The sequence below is a fragment of the Lepus europaeus genome, chromosome Y (genome assembly GCF_033115175.1).
Source record: "Lepus europaeus isolate LE1 chromosome Y, mLepTim1.pri, whole genome shotgun sequence".
Taxonomy (NCBI): domain Eukaryota; kingdom Metazoa; phylum Chordata; class Mammalia; order Lagomorpha; family Leporidae; genus Lepus; species Lepus europaeus.
In genome coordinates this window covers 7,270,869-7,277,621 of record NC_084851.1, presented here as the reverse complement: position 1 = coordinate 7,277,621, position 6,753 = coordinate 7,270,869, and positions in this window count along the sequence as shown.

Below are 6,753 nucleotides of genomic sequence, written 5' to 3'. Positions count from 1 at the left end.
TCACAGGGAAGGGGGTGGGACATTGTAGAGTCGCATCAAAGCTTTCCTTGGTTCACCTTTCTGTGAAGAGGAGAACCAAACTGCTGACCTCAACAGTAACCCTCCCCCACCAACAATCCATCTGTCTCAGCCATTCCTTCTAAGTTGATGTTTTTCTCCTATGCTAAAACACTGGTATTATCATCTTCCCGGTGATCCTCAGTGCTGCACAGACAGTGGTGGTAAAGAGAATTCACCTTCATTCTTGGTGGTCCCTGCATGCAGTAGGCCTGCAGTAGGCACACAGTAGGTCTGCAGCAGCTAGAAGCCAGCCATTCAGTGATAGCCCCATCCAAAGTTAGAGTGAGGTTTCTGAACTTTGCTGTTGCTGTAATGGCCATCATGCCCAAACCCGTGTAAGGCTGCGTGCGATCTGATCACAACTTCACTTCCCACTGGGGCTCAGCATGCTGACCTCCAGGCACTGACTGCTCTGAGCAGCAGGAATTCTACGAGACTGCATAGGAAGAGTGACTGAGGCAGTGTGAGGGCACATGGCCGGCCCCAGCTGGCATGGGAGCAGGCTTTGTCCTGCCGCTGGGTGGCGCTGTGGCCTTGGGTGCAGCTCCCGACTTCTCTAAGTGAGCCATTGCCTTCAAGTGAGCATTTTGGGGTCATCATGGAGGTGGTGTGAGACTCCACGCCAGGGAAAGTGTTGTAGGGAGACCGATGCCATGGTCTCTTCCTCTTCTGTATGAAGTCAGACAGGTCACCTTGCTCTGATCAGAATTCAGTAAACCTGTATTTAGGGCCTTTCCTCTGGCTTATTTCAGGGCTGTTGAAAAGCCTACATTGGGGGCTAGCACCGTGGCTCACTTGGCTAATCCTCCACGTGCAGTGCCAGCATCCCATATGGGTGCCAGGTTCTAGTCCTGGTTGCTCCTCTTCCAGTCCGGCTCTCTGCTGTGGCCTGGGAAGGCAATGGAGGATAGCCCAAATGCCTGGGCCCCTGCACCTGCATGGGAGACCAGGAAGAAGCAGCTGGCTCCTGGCTTCGGATTGGCACAATGTGTCAGCGGTAGCAGCCATTTGGGGGGTGAAACAACGGAAGGAAGACCTTTCTCTCTGTCTCTCTCACTGTCTACAACTCTACCTCTCAAATAATAATAATAATAATAATAATAATAATAATAATAATAATAAAACCCCTGCGTCTTCTCTGTCCTGACCTAGAAGAGCCTGTGTCTCCTCCACTAATGCTGCACCTTGTCTCTGGGCCTTCCCATGTCATCCTTTCTTTGTGGGAGGCGCAGTAGCCTCAAGAGCCCACGCCAGTGTCTGTGGGTGCTTGTACTGGGGCTGGGACACAGGTGGTACATGTGACTCACTCCAGGTCATGTACAGTCACACTGGCAGGCTCAGCCAGCTTCACAAATCACCTCATATCTCTGAGTCTCAGTTTCCTTATCTGAAAAAGGGGTATGCCAGCGTCACCAGCACCTGCCTGGCCTACCATGGTTCCTTTGTTCTGATAAAGTAATGATTTATGGTTTGGGGAGACAAAGGCAGGGAGAGTAACGCACAAGGCTCCCTGTCTTCCTGGTGTGGGGCTCTTAGCCCTAAGGGATGAGGGGACGTGATGCTCATGACTGACGTTTGTTATTTGACACCTAGGAGTTGCATGCCTTCACGCTCTCGGCACACGTAACTGGAAACTAGACTTCTCAGCTGCCGAGCTCCCATTTTATCTGCTAAACTGCAGAGCAGGTGGTCCTGGGTGGGTCCTGGCAGAAAGCAGGGGCCTCAGTTTCACCGATCCACTGCTGGGTGGGGGGGTTGGCCCCTCCCCAGTCGCTCAGGTCTAAGTATTTGCTGACGCTAATAGCATCTGCCTACTTCTTGGGAGAGTTAAGTGGATTAGCATTTGTAAAGTGCTGGATCTGTGCATGATACAGATGTGTTGGTCAATACTACAGATGAAGTATCCAGTGAATGGCCATGTCTTGAGTTCCGCCTTACTTTCTTGAGGTCTTTCACCTTCTGGAAAGTGCAGTTGCCCATTTAAACGTCAGCTTTGTCCCTTCACTCACCAGATACTTCTGGCTCTTGAATTATTTTCCAGCATAGATATTGGTCACTAGGGAGCAGTTCCTGGTGCCCAGCTTGCCTGGGGCAGTGCCAGAACCAGCTCACACTAGCTCCCGAGAGGGAATTATTACCTCTTCAGTGACTTCTGTGAGCCGCATGTGCTGGTACCATGAACTCTGCTCTGAAAGTTGCATTTACAGCCTGGGGATCTACCAACGCCACTGGTGAACACCATACTAGGCAGCTGGTATGCAGGCCACCACTGCAGGGTAGTGCAGGAGGTGGGCATGGAGCGAGCGGTCATGTGATGATGAGTTAGAGATGGCGGGAGATGCAGCTGGCAAAGCCCCTGTGCTGGGGGAGCTTCTCGAGGGTTCTGACCTCATTGGGGAGGTCTGGATGGGAGGGCCGCCCAAGCAAGGACCTGACAGGATGCCTGACAGGGAAGGGAATTTAGCAGAAGGTGACATGAGCAGGAACAGGGTTACAGATGGGGGTGAGGGTGGGAATGGTGAGGAGACAGCAGCCACAGTCCTGGCAAGATGTGCTGGTGACTTAGATGTGGGAGGCAGAGAAGGATGGGGCTGACACTTGAGTGACACTGACAAGTCATGCCCCCCTTGACCTAGGAGCTGGTGTGGGTGAGGGGCCACCAGTGTGGGTTCAGGGGCCCAAATCCTTGGGCTATCCTCTGGAACTTTCCAAGGCAGGGAGCTACATTGGAAGGAAAATAGCCAGGACTCGAATAGGCCTCCTATGGGATGCCAGCTGTGCCACAACACTGGCCCCAGTCCCAAGACTTTGCCCTTCCCAGATGACTCAGCAGGGACCTCCGCACAACCAGGTTCAGCCAGGTGACTTGTCCTGGCCACTCCAATGAGGCAGGCCTGATGGGGTGCTCATTGCAACCCTTGGCCTGAGAAGGATGCTCCCAGGTCAGTCTGCTGGGCCAGTAGGAAAACAAGATATGCACAGAGCAGAAGTGGCCCTGCTGAGGCTCCCACCAGACAGCTCAGACAGAGGCAGAGGCCCCCTGCACCTGCATGTGGATGAGCAAGCCTTGCCCACCTTCACCAAACCTCAGCCTCATTACTTAACTCTAGAGCAGGCGTGGGAACCTTTTCTGTTTCAAGGGCCATTCAGATATTTAGAACATAATTCACAAGCCATACAGAATTATCAATTTAAAAATTAGCCTGGGGACCAGCATTGTGGCATAGCAGGTAAAGCCACTGCTTGTGATGCCAGCATCATACTTGAACACCAGTTCATGTCCCCGTAGCTCCACTTCTGATCCAGGTCCCTGTTAATGCACCTGGGAAAAGCAACGCAAGGTGACCCAGCTGCTTGGGCCCCTGCACCCACTTGGGAGGCCCAGAAGAAGCTCCTGGCTCCTGTCTTCAGCCTAGCCCATCCCTGGCTATTGAGGCCACCTGGAGAGTGAACTAGCAGATGGAAGATCTCTCTGTCTCTCCTTCTCTCTCTGCAACTCTGCCTTTAAAATAAATAAATATATCTGAAAAAGAAAAAGACTGCCTACCACCACCACCAAAAAAAAAAATTACCCTGCATTAATTTATTGCCTTGGCAGAGCATGTACAGCACAGGGGCCAACATTCCTGCCCTGGACCTAGCGTCATAAAGTCTGTTTTGGGAGTCACCAGCGTATCTTGTGCTGGTCACCTTCCCTCCTCTAAGGCTCCCCTTTGCTTTTCAGCCATGGCTTCATCTCTGAAGCCTTGTTGGATGCCCAGGATCTTGCCGAACTCTGCAGCAATTTCCCACCCTCTCAACTCCTGGGCTGCTCGCCGATGGGTACAGGAGGAAGGACTCACCTTGCAACCTGCACGTGGTAGATTCAGAACTGCCTGGCCTGTCATCTGCAGAAGCAATGCTTCCCTTAGTGCTCTTGCTGCTGGTGCTGGGCTCCAACCTTACTGGGAGGGCCAGGTGGCAGTGGAAGGGGGGGCGGCCTGTCCTGGCAGTGAGTCAGGCTCCCGCGCCCTCCATCTGCTGACTTCCATCTCAGGCATTCCTCTTCCCTTTCTCTCTCTCTCTCTCTCTCTCTCTCTCTAATAGATGTTCTTCCTCTGTTAATCAGAGAAGACATAAGATGTGTCTATTTATTTGAAAGGCATAGTTTAAGAGAGACATCTTCCACCCATTGGTTCTCTCCTAAATGGCTAACCAGGCCAAAACCAGGAGCCAGGAACTCCATCCAGGTCTCCCACGTGGGTTTCAGGGCCTCAAGCATTTGGGCCATCTTTGGCTGCTTTCCCCAACCCTGAACAGGGAGCTGGGTTGGATGAGGAGCAGCCAGGGCTGAAACCAGTGGCCACAAGGGATACCAGCAACACAGGTGGCAGCTTTTCCCACTGTGCCACAATGCCAGTCTGCTCAGTCATCTCTTTTCAAAGAGAAAGTGAGAGAGAGTGAGCATGAGGAAGAGAGAGAGAACAAGAGAGAGAGAGAGAGAGAGAGAGAGAGAGAGAGAGAGAGAGAGAGAATACTGCAAGAATTCCCTGGTTTTCCACTGAGATGTTTGCATGAATGAGCACAAGGGGTCAGTGATTCTTGTGCACGATAGGAGTCTGAATTCCTGGTACTGACTCTGTGGTCCTTCATAATCCTGTTCCACAGCCTCACATTTGCTGTGGCCTTGCAGCAGGCAGAGTGCACCTACCCAGCCATGGACTCCAGGTTTTCCTGTGTGACTCACTCTGGCTGAGCGAAGGTTTGAAACGTGCTTGCATAGAGCTTGTCATCTTGTCTGCTGATGTCATCTCATCATGCTGCTGCCCTCCCAGCCTGGGACCCTGAAGGAGAGAAGAAAGGGCAGCCCCAGCTGAACCTCAGACTTGAATGTGGAGCAGAGCCACTGTGGCAGAGCCTCAGGCCCGTGGCCCAGAGCAGGGCTGTGCTGGCCAAGGCACAGTTTCAGGAGTGAGCCACATACTCATGGTTGTTCCACAGCCAGGGCTGACTGATGCATGGATGGCAGGCTGTGCTCAGAGCACTGCGCACACCATGGGGGAGGCAAACTGCTGTCTATAAACACAGAGAGGCTGAGCAGCCTGTCCAATATCACACAGCAGATCCAGAATTTGGCCTGGGTTCCTGACTTAGGCTCTGCATACCTGCTGCAGGCTCTGGCTTCAGGTCCTTCCCATAGATTTACCCATAAGGCCTTGTCTTTGCCTGCTTGTTGTGGGTAGAAAAGGAGTGGACAGAGGAGGAAGTTGATGTCTTCTTCCTGTCTGAGGGACACGTGTGCAGAACTTGATGCTGCTGTCCAGGCTGCCCACCTGGAAGCAGAGGCCTCACCTGGGGCCTGCCACTGCTTCCTCTGACTCACAGACATGGGCCTCTGAGCTGCCATCCTCTCCAAGTGGGCAGCCCCAGTGTGTGGGATGACACGGTACCTTACATTCTGTGTCTCCCCATGTTAAGTCTGGTCTTCCCCATGTCCTGGCCTGATGCCCAGAGTCAGTGGCATGTCATAGACATGTGCGCTGGCCTGTGGGAAAGGCTCTGCCAGGTGACTTGTGCTGCTGGACTCCAGGGGTCCCTGGGCTTGTGTGCAGGGAGTCCTCACACTCTCCCACCCCAGAGGAGTCATGGGTTTTGTGGTGACTGTGTCATCCTGTGGCCCTGGTGTGCAGTGTCCTGGAGCTGTGCGTAGTCCTCCTTATCCAAGAGGGCTCTGCACTGAGACCCCCAGCAGGCAAATGAAACTGCAGGTGCCCAGCCCTCTAGTTCTTGTCATCCGTTACCTATGATAAAATCTAATCTATGAATTAGGTGAGGTAGGAAATTAACAGCAGGGACCAACAGTAGAAAAAAGATGGCAATATCCTGCAATAAATTCTATTTAAAGCTTATGAATTATTTATGTCTGAAATTTCCCATAATTTTGAATCACGCTTGACCCCAGGGGTGATGGAAACCAGGGAAATTGTAAGTGGAGTGAGAGTCCCCGTGTTCCAGGGTGGCAGCCGGAAGCATTTCCTAGAAAGGACCCTGAACCAGAACCTGAATGACAATGACACCCACAGCCTCACATCATGGCCGTCGGGTTCACAGACTCTGGGAACAGTGACACTTGAGCCATGGGCTTTCCCTGACCCCCCCCAACACACACACACACATTTCCACATGCATGCATGTGCACACACCTACAGTGTTGAATGGGGACATTTTCCTGGTGATCTGACATCCTCATTCTAGACACAGCCCAATTGCCCATAAGCCCAGCAGCTGTCAGTGAGCTCAACCCTGGGCTGTGCAGTGTTCCTTGGGTGCTGCTGGGGGCTCAAAAGTTGCCTTGGCTTGTCAGGGTGGCAGGTGCTCAAGGAGAGGTTGGAACAAGGCCCTGGGAAACACAGAGGAATGGGGAGTCCTCCTGGGGGCATCCAGAGACTTCAGGGAGGAGGTGACATCTGTGCAAAGCCCCTGATGTCTGAGCAGACATTCAGGTGGGGAAGGGAAGGGGTGGCAGTGCCTGATGGGCTGGGGGCAGCCTAGGTCTGCTACCTGACTGGGCAGCCCCAGCCCCATGCATTTCCTCAGTGTGGCTGAGCCTGAAATGCCTAAGGCACATCCTGGATTCTGAGGACTTCATAGTTAAAAAAAAATCTCATCAGTATTTTTAATTCCAAGTACATGTTGCAAATGATAACCTTTTAG